Genomic DNA, 15,715 nt, shown 5'->3' on the forward strand with positions numbered 1-15,715 from the left:
CATGCAAACCTGTATTTCATACCCGGGGTTAGCTACCTCTACTGGGCTTATTGTCTCATGCCCACCCGTGTTAACAGGTAAAGCGACAACGAACTGGCACGCGGCATCCGCGGCGCAGCACTGGGGCTTGCAGAACCCATACTGCTGCTGATTTCTATTAGTAACTCTTAACAGTGGCTTTTAATGCAGCCAGGTACAAACTGGTTTTTACTTTATACCTCTTGGGTGAGTGATCATGGCCCTGATTTTGCAAGTTTTTAGGTTCCTGCTACTGAAATCAGTGGGGACAAGATGTCTAAATATTTTTCAGAATGTGGGACCTGTGGGACTCTTCTGCTTGCTGCAGTTCAAATGGATGGAAGGATCCCTATAAATATTTCATGGCCTCAGGGACAAACTATGATGTGGCTGCAAAATCAGGCACACATATGTCTCCAGAAGACATGGCAGCAGCAATGGAGAAAACCTGCTCCTAACCTGTCTGTACTTATAGCTGACAGATGCAGAAAGATATAGTTAACGTTTTACAAATAGGCTTTGCACCAATATAGGTTTTCAGTTTTCAGTATGTCTTTTAAATTAAGCAGAAATTACATGCCTATCTGCCCTCAGATTTTCCTCATTAACATTAATCAAGGACACTTGACTTGCTTACAGATGAATTTGATTAGGCTCATGTATACTCTTAGGAACCAAAAATAATGAAACATGACTTGAGTGTACGTGCTCTCGCAGCCAACATTGTTGCTTGGTATCTGCTGCAGCACTGAACTAACAGAAAACTCCTAGAACTGGAATCCAAACCATTGGCAACAGGAGATGGTAAATGGTACACATGAAATAAAGAAAGCAAGACCACACAAAATGGAAAAGCTATAAAGTGCACAGTTGTTTAAATGACTATATAATTGGTTGAAATTCTTTATTTTCTGACATAGAAAGAGCTATAATGGAAAACTTAGCTCTGCCCACATGCATACACAAATATTTTTGCATACATTCCAGCCTGTGGCCCACAATGTGTAGCTGTTAGATCTGTGAGCTCACTTACACTTCTCATTTTATAATACCAAGAGATTCTTCTGTTCATCATCTTTTAGCACTGAAGAAAAAAAGATGTCTTAAAAAAAAAAAAAGTATTTGATCTGTATTTCCTTCTGCATGTACAGTCATGTAGCTCTGTGTGCAAATCATGTTTTATCCACTCACTGCTCCAAGTGTAAAGTCGTGCAAAGCCCATGTGCACCAGCACCAGCTAGGAAGCTGGCAGGGGATGCAGCACTGCACTGCCTGTAAAATTGTTGATAAAAAGAAAAATGCAGGAAAATGGTTCTGTTTTGACAGTTTATTGATATCCCACATAAGTTCTTCTGACCTTCTGTTACTCTTCTTGGGTTTTTTGGTGGGTTATTTTTTGTTAATTTCATTGTGTGGTAATTCTTATCCACACTCATCTCACCTGTGAGGTCTGTGACAATAAAAGGTTGCAAGACTCTATGTATTATCTGTTGTCCCTGTTATAACGATAACTGCCTGGGCCTTTGACAGATATGAAATCTACTGAATCATTTACCTAAGTGCCAGAAAATGCCTTTAAGAGAAGAAGTAGGTACATGAAAAGGGAGTAATACATAAATAAACATCTACATTGAGATCATTTGTCATTTTTGGAAAGGTCTTGGGGAACAATGCATACATTTGGTATAGAGTCATGCTTATGACACTATGGGTCTTTTATTTTACTGGCAGGCCTTATCTGGCATGTATAGAGCTTTTAGCATGTTTGTAAGGTCCCTGTTTTGTGCACTGGCTGCAGGATTCTTGCTGCCCCTGCCCCAAACTTACATTAGGTTGGGAGGCACTGCTCTCCCCGTTACGCGATGCTTAGGTTGGAGCAGGCGCCTTTTTCATCAGCAGTTTGCTTTTTTTCTACTGCCATCTCACCTGATTGCCAAGAGCGCCCCTGGGGTTCCCTGTGCCGTCGCTGCTTTCCAGTCTCTGACACTGTTGCTGCAGACCTGGCTGAGGGGTGACTTTGCCCTGAGTCCCCCATCACAAGGACATCCTGTGCTTTCAGATCCTCCAAAACATGTTTTAAGAGCCACCTTTTCAGGAACAAAACCTGCGTAGTGCAATATATATGCAATGACCAGAGAAGGTAACTGTGCTGCTAAGAAGCAGAGGATGCCCTGGCAGTGAGCATCAGTAAAAGATTTCCACGTTAATTGGGATCCCTGCCAGGGAGTTGCAGTCACCTTGAATTTCCTCCCACTGTTGTGATAACAGCACCAGATAAATGTTCATGGCATTGCACAACTTCTCGCAAGATGAAGTGTATGGCCAGGGAGTCACCTTGGAACGGAACTGGTGAGACAGCATCTTAACTGGCCATGGGTGTGGGCTGATGTTGCAACTCCCACGCTAACACTGCTTGTGGTTTATGAAACACCAGAACCGCCTCGGGGGTAGGTTGCTGGCAAATGTTGAGCTATTAGGAGAATACACAAAGAAAGGAAAGTTTGAAAAGCAGAAACGTATTTCATACAAGGTTTTTATGGACTTTTTCAAGTGCAGATGTGCCAAAATGTTTCCACTGGAAACTTTATATAAAATGATTAATGTAAAGGGTTTCTGCAATCCTGGCATCTCTCTCCTCTCCCGAGAGCCGTTGCAGCTCGTGACAGCTCTGTTCTGCGTACTGGGAGCATCAGCAGCTGGAAATTATCATTTGCTAGTCTTAGTCTTCTGTAGCTCATTTCAGAGACTTCACTGGTAATGAGGGCTCTTGTCCTGTTACCTTCAGGGTGCCTTGGAATTCCTCTTTTAGGGCCAGAAATCACTCAAGCTTCAAATCTGTAACAGGCATTAAAAATAAGCATTTAGTACAGTATTCAGACCTGTTCTGGGCATTCCTCAAATTCCTTCAAAGGACAGTCAGAGGGACACACCTGTCATTGCAGCTCTGGGCTCTTTCACCACTGCTCCGCTATTGTGTGATGCTCTTCTTTAAACATCTCCCTTGCTCTTCCACTCTTCCTTGCCTATCTGAAGATTTTACACAAGAGTTTTCAGATGCCTCTTGGATTTACAGTTACTTTTGAACTTCAGGGCTCTTTAATGAAATTCTGTCCCGTTCTTGCAGGGCTGGGCTGCTGCGTGCAGGTCTGGCCATCCCTGGCTGCCCGCTGCAGTTCCCGAGCTGTGGTCTCCTGTTTCGGTGGCCACGAGGTGCAAGGCAGCTTTCTCCAAAGAGGGGGAGGTTGGGGATCTGCGAGTTTGGGGAACACAGCATCTCCCAGGGCTTCTCACAAGGTGGATATTTGTTTTGATTACGTCTTTACTATAATGTCAAGCTGTACAGGACAGAGGGTTTTCCTGGTGGTTATTTGCCTTCTCAGGAGGGTGAGAGGACTAGATTTTCTCTTCTTCCCTGGCTCACATGAACTATTTCCATGAAAAGGCTGAGATAAATTGAATCCATACATAGTAACCAGAGAAACCGCAGTGATGGTATCAGTCCTACTCAGCCAGCATTCTCTGTATGTCAGAGGAGTTCTTGGAATAAACAGGATGAAATAGAAAAAAGCTGTCAGCTACAGCTAGTGGACAGCCAACAAGGTGGCCTTTCCTTCCCTGCATTCCTCGGAGTGTTGTGTTTGCTCCCTCTCCCATGGGCTGTGTCTGTACTCTCGAGTGTCTTGAGGTCCTAGTCTCCCAGATGTTTAGACCCAGAACCCATCGTGACTCGTGTGTGTCTGTGTATGCACGCTCATGACTTGTCCTCAGGACGCAGCCAGCTTGCCCACCCTGCCTGATGGACAGCAGCAAGGTGACACTGTCAGCAGGAACCCCACTGCCACTGGGAGCCCCCCCCTGGCCGAGCAGTTCTTACTCAGCCCTTTTTCCTACTGATGCCAAGGGTGCCTGTGTAAGGAGCAAATGAATCTACCAGAGGGATCTCCTGTGCTGGGATTACATGTGCTATTAATAAAAATTGCCTTCAGTTTCTAAATTGAGGCGCTTAAAACCCGCAATGAATGCATTCTGCATTAATGAGAAAAACCACCATCTTTTTTGTTGAAATTTAAATAGACCCATGAACTTTTGTGTCATGCATGCTATTTTAAAACTGTAAATCTATTCCACTTTTTCCATTGTGGTTGTTTTCATATTTCATTGTGTTCTTACATAGGCAAGTCTTTAGTCTTTTAATATAAAGGATTTTATGTTTCCAGGCACAGGTTTTCATGCCCAGCTCAATAGGTTTGGTAGGAACCTTGTTTTCAGACATGTTTTTTTCTGTGGTATGAGATTAAAAAAGGGAATTGAAGAAAGTATTAAGGCATCAAAGCATCAAGAAATTATTGCTAACTTCTGGAAATTTAACATAAGGTGTTCTAAACATTTTTTTTAATAAAAAAATGAGAAAACATAAATATGGGCAAATTAAATATTTTCTGTGATTTCTGTTTTTGAGAAACCAAGTGGGACTCAGACTAACAGACTGTTGTGTTACATCATAGATGACGAACATTGCCTGAAACTGGATGACAAATTCTATGGGCCATGTAAAGGCATGCTAAAAGCCCCAAAGCTATTTGGGATTCTGTGAGGAAATGTACTCAACTGTGCTCCAAAGAAAATCTCTTTTCCAGAGCAATGAAAGAGAATTTATCTACAGTTCCCACACTTCCATACCTTTTCCTGTGCTGTTCCTTGTGCCTAGAAGATCCCTGTAGACCACAAAGCTATTTAATTCTCCATTAAAGTCTACATAAAAGTCTTCTATGATTATTCTGCAAATATTTGATGTCTGTTGTGATGATGATTTACTCTGGCCATTGCCTTTCCTGTTGACCAGTGCTCTGTCTTTATTTCCTTCTGTTTTCCATGCTTCTCATTTAATAACAAGGCTGACAGCTGTCTGGGACAAGGGCTGTATTTTTGATGTATGTTTGTATGGTGCTTGGCACAAAGGAGCTTGGTCTCTGACTGCGTATGTTAAATAATAATGATGTTGTTTCCAATTCTTTCAATCTCAGCTTTGTAACTGTTTCAGAAGTTCTCTTTTAAATAGTTAGAAGCAAATTATTACTTTAGCAATATTTTCCATACCAGCTATGATTTCTTTTAATAATCTAAGTGATTTTTCCAATATTCCTCACAAGCACTGTATTATGCCTGTATTGTTTTACTGATTTAAAACCCAAGACCTAACGATATAGAGATCTGCTCCAGATGTCTGAATAAAACTGCACAGTACAACCCCTGAAACCCAAGGGCTGCTGCTCTGGAGGGATGCCTTACTAACAAGAGGCAGGACAAGGAGTACAACACATGCCTTTTAATACCTGGCATATACCCTCAGTGTCAGTGATAACTTAGTCTTTAGCGTTCTTCCCTTGGAGTATTTACCTATCTCATAATACTTAAGGGATGCCCTTGTCTTAGCATAGGAAGTGACATAAGCATTGGAAGTGTCAGGCCACTGTCATCAGTAAACATCCCTAATTAAAGAAACTCACTATTTGCTGGTTCGTCATTGTGTTTGGGCTCTATTGTACAGTCAAGATAATCTCTTTCTGTTTCCTAAGTGGAAATCAGGATCTGCTTCTGTATTAAACCAGTCTCTAATCCTTGTACCCAGCTAAACATAACCACAATCTATTTATGTATTGGGCTATCCCCAATTAAACTGAAAAAGACTATAACTTAGTTCAGCCGTTGGGTAACACTGAGTATTAACGGTGGCTATTTTTAACATTAAGATGTTTCAGTCTTGCTGTGTTAAATAAAAGCTTGAACTAAGCTTTTTAATGCTTGCTGTCACTTATGGCCACACGGGCTTGAATATGTAACAAGGTGATGATGACCCCCAACTTTTCTGGGCTGGGCTGGCTTGGCTGTGATCTCCTCCTGACGGAGGAGTTCCCCAGATGTCCCCTGCCCGTTCCCCAGATGGGGTGGCAACTGAAGTCCCTGGCTTGCCCAAGCCCTACAGGAGGCAGCCTCTACAGCAGTCCTGAGCGTTTTGATGTGGGTTTGAACTTGGCAGCTCCTTCCCTCCGCTGCAGCTGGCGCGGTGACAGCAAGCAGAAGGGTCTGTTAAGCCTGCTTGGGAATTTCTCCATGTATGTTGGTGTTTAATAAATCACTTTCCCCCCAGATGCAATGCACACAATTTGTGCATTTAAACAGGTTGGTTTGGGGAACTTGCTGCTCTGTTGTCAGGGAAGCAAACACTCCACAAGTGCATCATGGAAAGACAATAACTAAAGTAGTGACGCAGACTTTAAATGAACAAAAAGGTTACTACCAAGTGATTTGTGTAGCTCTAATGAAGTTAGTAATTAATATCACAGACAGTGCATTTGACTCTGCAGGACACTATACCTTACTTTTTCACATCTGAACTTGGGGTTATTCTGTCTTTTGCTTTGCCATAGGATGCAGAGAGCTGGTGTGGCTGCCAGTCTTCAGTGCTGGCTATGGTTATCCCTGTCACCGCGTTTTGTTTTCTTCAAAAAGGATAAATACATATGATTGCTACTATCATTGCTTCCAGACCAAGCCAGGGCCAGGCAGCCGAGGTTCTGCTAGTATTGGATGCTAATCTGTTGAAGCAGCATCTTCAGCAGGGGCTATGCAACGCGCAGCTGCCACTGAGAAACCACTGGCATGGTCTGGAGGTGAAATTAGAGTTGTGAGGCCAGCAGCAGAGTGTTGGCAAGTACACTTAACAAGTTAATGAGTTATATGCAACATAAGGACAATAATAATCATGTGATTAATCAGAAAATAAACCAAAGGTGCCGTTGAAGACCTGCAAGGTGAGGGCAGTCAGCAGGGAGAATCCAGGGTAACGAAGGCAGTAGATATACCTGTCCTTTGTGTGAAGTGTGAGAAGCATCCAGGTATGTGTGTTGCACAGGTTTTGCTGAACCAGAAATGTGCAGGTATATGGGGCATGAGGTGTTCATCCCCATATGGATGTGGATCCCCTATCATATGGAACATGTGGACTTTCACTGCTGTTTTCCCTTTATGCAATTTGGACAGGTTTTAAAATCTCAATTATGCTTGATTTTGACTTATTTTAAGGGTGACTTGTGATAGACACCAGTGTGAGAGGAGAGGGAGGCATCTCATAAGAGCAGATATTTGACGATCAGGTAAGCTGTCAGAGTTTTTCCATGTGATCCTTTAATGAAAGAACATCTTGTCCCCTAAGGGTGCTGCTCATTTTAGCTTCACCTTTTCCTTAAGTTGTGAGCGAGGGAGAGGACAGGAGACAATTCAGCACCGAAGCCTACCTCAGCTGCTCTGCTGCCCCTTCTGAAGGGGTCCATTTCCCTCCACTGACTCACTGAGCCCAAGCTACCCTTGAGAATACCCTGCTGATGGGGCAGAAATTCTGCAGGCAGCATTATACTGCCCAGCAGTGGTGGTGTAATTGCCAGCAGCATAGTCTTGGGGGCAGAAGTCAAACATATTTTCTCTGCCTTTTGCAATAGGATGTGTCTGGACTGTTCCCCCTCACGTCCCTCTTCATTAACTACGATATGCGTAATCATCTCAGTTCATGTTTGTGGTACGTTGAGTCTTACTTTACGATGCCACAGAACTGTTTAAAATCCGTCAGACCACGGCTGCAGAGAGCATGCAACGATGGCAGGGAGAGCGTGGCTGGGGAGCCGGCTCGCTCACTCTGCTGTCAGCCAGTTGTGAGCTACGTAGAACGGAGATTTGTAGAGCATCAACAATCAGATCTAGCTTATGAGTCATCCTAGAATTACGTTCCTTGGGCTTGTGAACTTTGAATTAGCTATTTTTCTTTTAGCTTCTACATCTGCCAGCCTGACCATTGATTAAACTTCCACCAGCACAGAGGATTTGTGAAACCCAGGGCTGTAGCTACTTCCACAGGCTTAAGAAATCAAAGCTTTTCCCTACCAGTATCCCTACCAGTATTTTTGCTTCACTGGAACCATGCATGTCAGGTGTGCAGCTTTGGAGCAGCTCACCTGAGAAATGTGCTTGAGCAACTGATGGACATTCCCTTTTCTAGCCACCCGTATCTTTGAATCGGTAGCATGCTCAGTGTCCTTAGTTTCATGAGAACAAGTCCTCCCCTATTAATGTGAAACTCTAATAGCTTTCAGCATAAAAAATGCTCAGGAAGCATTAAATAATGTGTTAATTACCATGAAGAAGGAAAAATGTGTGTGACAGAGAACTTGCAGTCCGCTGCTTCTGAAAAGGACAGTGTTGTCCCACACATTATCACAGAGATGTACATTTTGCAGATGCATGATTGGCACTGGAGCACAATGAAGTGAAAGTTTTAAAGGTTCTGCCACCCATCAAAATTATTGATTTCAGTTAGTAGTGATGGCTTTTTTTGTTATGCCCAGCTCCTGCGTTTACTGCCTGCTTTCAAAATGAATACATTTTATTAAAACCATAGAGAGAAAGCAAGAGACAAAAAATTGGTGGTTGTAGAAGGTCACCCAGCAGCTTGAGCACAGACATACATGTGTGCATGTGCGTGTTCCAGCTAGAAAGCTTGAAAGGATCCTGCTGTAGCTGTGCCAGCCCTTTCTGGCTCCTGCAGGAACACAAGAGCTTTCAGTGCCAAGGAGCTGGCTTTGCAAAGCAAGACTGAAGCTGGCAGCATTGTAACTGCTGGCATTTTTTTGAGTATGCTTCCTGAAAAACATGCTGGCTGTGATCTTCCTTTCTCAGGAGGCTGGATGGATGGAACAGGATGTGTCCGTGGTGATGCACAGTGATAATACAAGTTGGCTTGCAGAAGCAGAGCAGAAAACTCCACAAGCCGTGCTCCCTTATGTATTAGTGACACTCGGTCAGTGTGGATGGCAACAGAAGTAATTCCTTCCCAGAAGTGTCCCAGCAGCTACTGGGAAAAGACCCCTGTTGCCATCCACACTGAACATGGCACATGTACTTTTTTCTCCAGGTTTGTGGCCAAGTTTCTTGTACGTTTATGCACCTCCTGTACTACAGCAGGATAGTTTTATTGAGTGTTGCATATGTAATGATTACATCTTAAACCTTGTCTTACTTATTGCCTGTCAAAAAAAGCACTGGTAAATATTTGCCTTCAGGCTGTTGTGGATTTCTTCATTTCATTTGACTGCCAATCTAGCTTTCAGGCAGCGCAGTTTCAGGCTAGCGTTAATGCAGAGAGACTCGTCTCCTTCTCTGTCTGGAGAGAGACATCTCTGCGATTCACACAACCTGTGTTAGATGAATCACCCTGGAGCTGCCTGGTTAACCCTGTCTGCTTCCCTCTGGGAATCAAGGCAAGTAGTCTAAATGAGGTGAAGTGAATCCTGCCTGCAGCACTCAGCGCTAGTTGTCCTGTCGTGAACACAGTACAACAGAGATGAAGAATTAGATCTTCAAAAAGAAAATAATCAGCATATTCTCACTTACATGTTCATTTTCACATCTTACATTTTGGAAAACTGGAAAGTACGTGCTGAAAGACATGGGAGTAAAGCCCTGTAAATAAAAAGAGATGCCGTTGTTCAATTAAATAGACATTAATTATGCCTGACTGTGTAGAGCATCTCACTCAAAGGCATTTCGTATGGCTCCAATCAGCTTACAGTCTGATGCTGGAGAAAGCGTGTGTTTTGCTGATAAACATGAGCCCAGGAGCCAGAAAATCCAAACAAGGCGGTGAATCACCAAGTAATCGCATGAAGCATCACTTTACTAGGTGCTGGTGTGGTGAGTGGGCAGCCAAACGCTGAACCGGGGGGACCGGATGGATGATACTGTAAACGGGGAAAGACAAGAGCCACCGGCTCCCTCCAAGCAGACCATATTTAGCTGTGGTTTTGTTACTTCCAGTTGTCTGTGCAGTAAAGAGAGCTGCTGGGGTAGGGGGGTGGGGGGGGGTGGGGTGGAGGGGATACAATGCCCCGACGCCATACTCCAGCTGTGGCCTGGGCTTTTGGAAGAAGAGCGTAGCTGCTTTACCCACCGGCATGTGTTGCGCATTTTTACACACCACCTTTCTCCTGGTTCAGGTGTGAATAACAGCCTTGGCACGACCTCAGCTGAAACCGGTCTGGCCGAACCCAGCTCTGCCTTGGCCAGACCTCAACGATATGCCACCACCTTTCCTCAATGAGTGTGCCAAGTGGGTGTTGGGGCCCTGAGGGCACCCACAGCCCTGCCCAGCTTCCCAGGCCTCCCCCACCCTGTCCAGGACCTCATGTCAGCTCCTGCCCCAGTGGTGGGATTCCTCCACCCAGACAATAAGCCCAAAACACCTTTTAATGATGTCAAACCAGGAGCAGTTTTGCAAGCCAAGGTGGGTCGGAGAGCTCAGCGGTGCTCCGTTTCCATCCCAGGCAGGCTTGCTGTGTAGATAAACGTAATCAGGACCTCAAAGTCAGGCTCTGGCCGCCACATACAATATTTTTAAAGTAAATTTGCTTTTATTGGCAGGCTTTTGAGGGCTTCCTTTGTAATTTTGTGTGAGTATGCCTGACTGTTGGTAGCTACTGTTGGTTGCACTTGGTGTAATAGTCTTGGGCACCACAATGAAGAAGAAACTGCGTTTGGAGAAAAAGACCTTTTTCTGGATCTCCCTTCAACATTTCTGAAGATCAGAGGCCCAGATTATTCTGCTGAGATTTCTAACCTACATTTTGCTAACGGAGAAGTTGCCTATCATTAAATTACCACCATGACTTAGTGCTATAAAATCAAGTTACTGAGATCTGTGAGGGCTGCAGCTGCAAAGGAGACCGTGGCTGCCAAATCTGATTGCACAGAGGACTGCAACATACCACAAAGATCCCAACTGCAAAAAATGGTCTGTGCTGGTGCCATTTGTCTGAAAGTTTTTTTAGCTCAGTATTCGAAGAACATTTATGGCTAGCTCACATCTTACTATTATTAGTATATTATGATTTTTTAATTTGCGTTGATTTCATTTGAAAAGCACATTTATTAATGTCATATATGACTTAATCCTGTTTCCTGGACAATTATCGGCAGAATTCATTGATGTTATTCAGTGCAAGGGTGGCAAAGAGACAGTCTTTTTTCTAAGTAACTCCTACTGAAATAATCTGGTTTTGCCATTTGCTCTTTATCATTGTTCTTTTTTTCCCACAGCTGACGGTTTTTTAAATTGTTTTGCCTTTTCAGTTAACTAGACTAAAAAGTAACTTGTATTTTATTATGAACTGAACTGCATCCCTTCCTCTGGCTGCTCATTTCTCACCCTTTGCTGAGTATTAGACTGTGCTGGCTTAGTGCATTAATGGGGAAAATACACATTAGAGTCACCAAGGCTCTACAGCGCATGCATATGGAGCGTGCCCTCCTTTTGATACATCAGAATCCAGATTATCTACAAGTAATAGACTAATGAGGGGTTCTCTAATGAGGTAGCTGATTAAAGGCAATCCTATTCCCCAAGAGCTCTAATGCTGGCTTTCCCTGCTGTCTTGTGCACAAGGAGTACAGGTCAGTGCTTCTTCCCTATCCTTGTGCTCCATCACCAAAGGATCATGTTCTGCTTTTAGTGCCTAGTTAAAGAATTGTAAAAATGCTGCTGTGGTATGGGGGAAAAAAAGGTGGTGGAACAAATTCAATACCCCCTGCAAACAATTGCTGGGAACAGAGTCTACCAAATCTATTCCTCTGAAGGGAGCAGTGGCTTATTTTTAAGGATGGGTTGGGGTGGGTGGGAAGGGGCGGCACTTTAAGGTGCTCCTGATTCTGTTTCCCTAAAAATAAATCCAAGTTTTATTATTCCTTAATTTCTGAGTGTCTTTCTCTGTCCCTTCCCCCACTTAAGACCCTCAGTAGTTCTCCTCAGGCACATAATCCTTCATTTCCCTACATCATACCTCCCAGTTTCAGAGTATTTTATCCCTGGTACCTTTCTCGCTCAGCATGAAACTTCCTACCTGGTCATTGGATGTGAAGCAGGAAAGGCAAAGACAAATCCATGGGCATGAGCTGACGTAAATAATTGCTACGGGCCTAATGCAGCTTCATCGCACACGTATTTTTGCTTTTTTTTCTATACTCGCTCATGGAGCTGCAGGAACAGATGGTGACTGGAGCAGCTCCCCCGGGGCACACAGTAAACGGCTGGTATTCCCAGTGTGTCTGTACCATCCAGCCCAGCACTGTGCCTAGACCCGAACCCATTTCTGTCCCTAGCTGGTGTTACTGGTGGGGCTAAGAACTGCCAAGGGGCAGCCAGCACTGACAGATGTGAGAAACAAAATGTGAAATGCTGCAAATGTGAAATGAAGGTGTACTCTCCTGCTAAATGCATGGGGAGAAAGTGCACTTTCAGACACTGTGCATTCCATTTCTAGTAAAATAAATCTGAAATTTGTTTTTCCTGCTTTGTTGAGTTTTTTCCCCCTTGCATTTCCCTCCCCCTCCAAGTTGATTCAGATTCTCTCTATACACAACCCTTATGCCAGAAGGTGATTTGAGGAACTACTTTTGCCTTCATAGACATAAATACAAAATGGCTAATTAAGTGTCACTAAAAAACGCTGATGTTTTATATCCAATGGAAAATTTCTGTCTAATTGCTCTGGGCATCACCCGGTCTAATTGTAACTGTCTGGAGAAGGAATGCAGGGCTGTTACTCTGCGATGTTTACTTCATCCTGCTGCAGGGGGCATTCCTTTTAGACATGACTATTGAAGCAGAGAATCGATAAGATGGGTGAGAAGCAATCACTCTGAGTTTTAATATCGCACCAGGCAGTAACATCCAAGCGCTCATATGCTTTATGATGGCACGTGGCCTTGTGGTTTGTGTCTCCTTGTGCCTGTGCCTCAGGCAGGCTGGGTTGCAGAGGTGTGAACTAGCAGAGAGTGCAAGAGGGCTGAGGAGTCCAGGGCTGCATCAGCCTCCATCAGTCTACGAGGTGGCATTTGGAAACCCAAGCCTACAGTCAGGCCTGTTGAGAAAGGCTCAGTTCATCTATTGCATCAATCAACCCGCTGTTATCCCTTGCAAGGAGGCTGGAAACACTGTACCTCTCCCCAGATTTGAAAGAAAGTAAGGAAAAGTTTTCCCCACAGATATATAGAGATTGAAATTCATGAGTGCTGATAGTGTTCCGTGAGGAACAAGAGCTCTTTGTCATGTGGAGGCAGGCAGTAGTACAGAATGGGACCTGAAGAGTTAATTATGCAGTTGGAAAACAAGAATAGGCTTGGAAGAGGCAGTACAAAGGAAAACACATGTGCAAGTTTCTCAAGTGCAAGTGCTTCATGCCATGGTCGGGACAACCCTTATGGATGGCTTTATAGAAGAGATATATTGTGTGGTTGCTGGAGAGCTGTGTTTTCTTTGTCTGCCTTGAATTTTATGAAGAGCATATGGAAGATGATGTCTAGCCATTCCTAATCTAACACTAACTGTAACTAAACACAAAGGCTTTTCTGACTTCGGTTTATTTCTGCTGTCTGCGCTTTCTGCTATGATATGTAATAAACAGTCAGATGAGTTGTTAGAGCCTACAGTTCTGCTGAGATCAATCTGGCCATAATTCTCTCCAGTCCTGCTGTGGGCAGGTTTGTCTCTTTTATCCGTGGTGACAAATTCTAGACAACTTGAAGAGACCTAAGTGAACCCGAGGTGCAGAGCACAGTACTCCAACAACTCGCTCACCTTCATGATTTCCAGCATGTTTCAAAAAACAGGAGCAACTTCAGCTGAGTATGCTGACATCTTTTTGCAAACCGCTGGCCATGCCATAAATCTTCCCTGACAGAGATATTGTTGCATTTTGTGCAGTAAGTATTAAAAGCCATTCTGCACATCCTATGCAGAGGGACGTGGCACTTGGTGCTCCTTGGGATTATCACTCAGCAGCAGCGTCTCGGTGCCTGATGTGTGAGAGACAGGTGAGGTGGAGATGCAGGATGAGGGCCAGTTCAGCTGCTGCCAAGCACTGAAACACAGGTGAAGGAGAATCAGGACATATTTTCGCTCAGTTCTCCCCTTGGTAGTTCTGAATAATTTCTATGTACATTGACGAGTGCCTATTACTTTTGGAAAAGCTCCTGGCTCTTCAAACTTAAGAATGGGCTCAGGAGGTCCCTGAAAATCCCCATGAAAGACATAGGAATGCAATAAAGCCGAAGGGGAAACCAAGCAGATTTCAGTTGAAGAATTTTGCAAAGGTCTGCTTTTTCAGGGGAAACCCAATTATTTTTACAGTGGAGGAACGTGAAATAAGTGCTAGGCTGCAATCATAGCAAGAGGTGTTCTTTTCTGCATATCATTGCTCCCTTTAATAAAGGTACATTGTCAGTTAAAGATTTGCTTGCCTGTAGCAAAAAGGGTGAGAAGAATGGGCTCATGAAAATTTTTTTTTCCCTGCTCAGAAACAAAGTTGTTCAGACTTCCTACAGGCTGAATAAGAATTAGTCACCTATTAGATTTAGGGGCTGATAGAGTAACTAGGAGATTGTAAATATAAAGGAAAGCTGTAGGGGCTTGGTTCTGAGCTCTTCATAGTTAATCCAGAGTCTGGATAATTGAAAGCTAACTATAGAGTTTCTATATACTTTTATATAAGTTGTGGTACCCCTACTGAGTAGTTCTGTATAAGTTTATTACTCTTCATTTGTTAATCAAGAAGTATTTTGCATATGTTGTTAGAAGTGTCACCTAGTGGCACACATTACAGTTTTTAATATATTTTTCCTTCTGGCAAAATTTCTTTTCTCAATGAGCTATGAAACTATACAAATTTAAGGAGCAGACTTTGGGTTTGTGGCAGGTACACTATATATCTGATCCTGTGGGCAGTATCAGCTCTGTGCTACTCTGACTTTATGCAGACTTGGTGAGTTCTGACGTATCTTTGCCACCATCCAGCTGCAGTAGCACTGAATTTGTAGCTGGATGTTTTTTCAAGCCCTTGCTAGTAAAGGGTTGCAGCAGAAGTGAGAGCTCATTATGCAGTTCAGGAAACTGGGTCACTTTGGAGTCACTTGGAGGCTGACAGAGAAAAATAGGATTGTAAATATTAGAGCTTTTTTTTTAAAAAAAATAAAACAAAACAGAATAATATTCCTACTTTTAAGATCATTCCAAAATAATATTCAGATATTTTATTCCGGACAAACACTTTGCCCGCAGGAGGTTAAGTGTATTTTGCAGACAGAGAATGTAATAAATTTACAGCAATTTATGCATTAATGAAACATTTCATTTTTTAATCAGCATTAGTTTTGATAACATTTGAATGAAAAACAGAGTGGGGTGAAATGGCATCTATTATTCTGGGGTTTTTTTCGCTTTCCTGTTTTCATCATGCAACAACCAAACGTGTTTATTTTACTGGCAATATTAAGACAATCATATGATTTTGAGTAAGTCTTTTGAGATTGTTTGCAACTTTTTGCTCTTCTGCATGTCTGCTTCCTCCCAGCTGGGGGCTGGCTGTTGTATGGAAAGGCCAACCACGTCACGGAAAAGCCCTGTCTCTGATCAGATGGGCTTAATATAAACCAGGTTTGCCGAGAAAGAATTAAAGAGGCAGCCCCAAAGCAGGAGAGGATTTACTTCGGCAGAGCAGCTGAGTGTGCTGCAGCCCGCTGAGGGAGAAGGGTCGTGCCAGCGAGGGACCCCGCTGCTTGGAGGAGCCTGGCAGAAGTAAGGCAGCGCTGGTTCGGACAC

General features: G+C 43.5%; 1 protein-coding gene across 2 annotated transcripts in view; it reads left to right on the top strand.

The window, feature by feature from the left end:
* The window catches only part of GEM (GTP binding protein overexpressed in skeletal muscle), a 29,669-nt gene that overhangs the window by 5,267 nt on the left and 8,687 nt on the right, over positions 1-15,715 (top strand). Inside the window, exon 1 of one of the 2 annotated variants that reach the window (XM_080379570.1) lies at positions 9,943-15,691. The exons of the other annotated variant lie outside the window; for it this stretch is intronic. The gene's annotated coding sequence lies outside the window, so the exon portion shown is untranslated. Of the gene's footprint in view, positions 1-9,942; positions 15,692-15,715 lie in introns of those variants that run through there. 2 annotated transcript variants of the gene reach the window in all.

Source organism: Falco punctatus, assembly GCF_963210335.1.
Source record: "Falco punctatus genome assembly, chromosome: 3".
Classification (NCBI taxonomy): Eukaryota; Metazoa; Chordata; class Aves; order Falconiformes; family Falconidae; genus Falco; species Falco punctatus.